Raw genomic sequence first — 475 nt, 5'->3', positions numbered from 1 at the left:
TATATATATATATATATATATATATATATATTTATGACACCAGGTAACCCAAACTGTGCCAGTGCTTTACTCAATACTTCAGCACACTAACATATACTCATTAGTCCAAAATCTTGCACACAAACACACACACACATACTTGCATATATATATATATATGTGAATATATGGGATATATATATAAACACATACACACATGTACACACGTATTCGTGTATGTGTGTCTACAGTGACTGTTTGTCTATGAAATTCCATTCAGAAATTGCAGATACCCCCGAGATTGTATGTAACTGTCTCTTGCTTTGAGCACCGCGATCAGCATCACACAGCACATGCATTTTTGAATTGTGTATGTGTGTTGGACAGTGGTTATGTGCATATGTTTGTCTGTGTGTATGTGTGTTTGTTTTTCTGAGTTCGTGTGTATGTGTATATGTATGTATATATATATATATATATATATATATATATATAT

General features: G+C 32.0%; 1 protein-coding gene across 2 annotated transcripts in view; it reads left to right on the top strand.

Moving 5' to 3' along the window:
• LOC106883812 (neuropeptide FF receptor 2) overlaps nucleotides 1-475 on the top strand; it is a 282441-nt gene that overhangs the window by 26420 nt on the left and 255546 nt on the right. The window lies entirely within an intron of this gene.

Source organism: Octopus bimaculoides, chromosome 12 (genome assembly GCF_001194135.2).
Source record: "Octopus bimaculoides isolate UCB-OBI-ISO-001 chromosome 12, ASM119413v2, whole genome shotgun sequence".
Taxonomy (NCBI): Eukaryota; Metazoa; Mollusca; class Cephalopoda; order Octopoda; family Octopodidae; genus Octopus; species Octopus bimaculoides.
The sequence above is the reverse complement of the archived record's forward strand: the minus strand, read 5'-3'. Positions and strand labels throughout refer to the sequence as shown.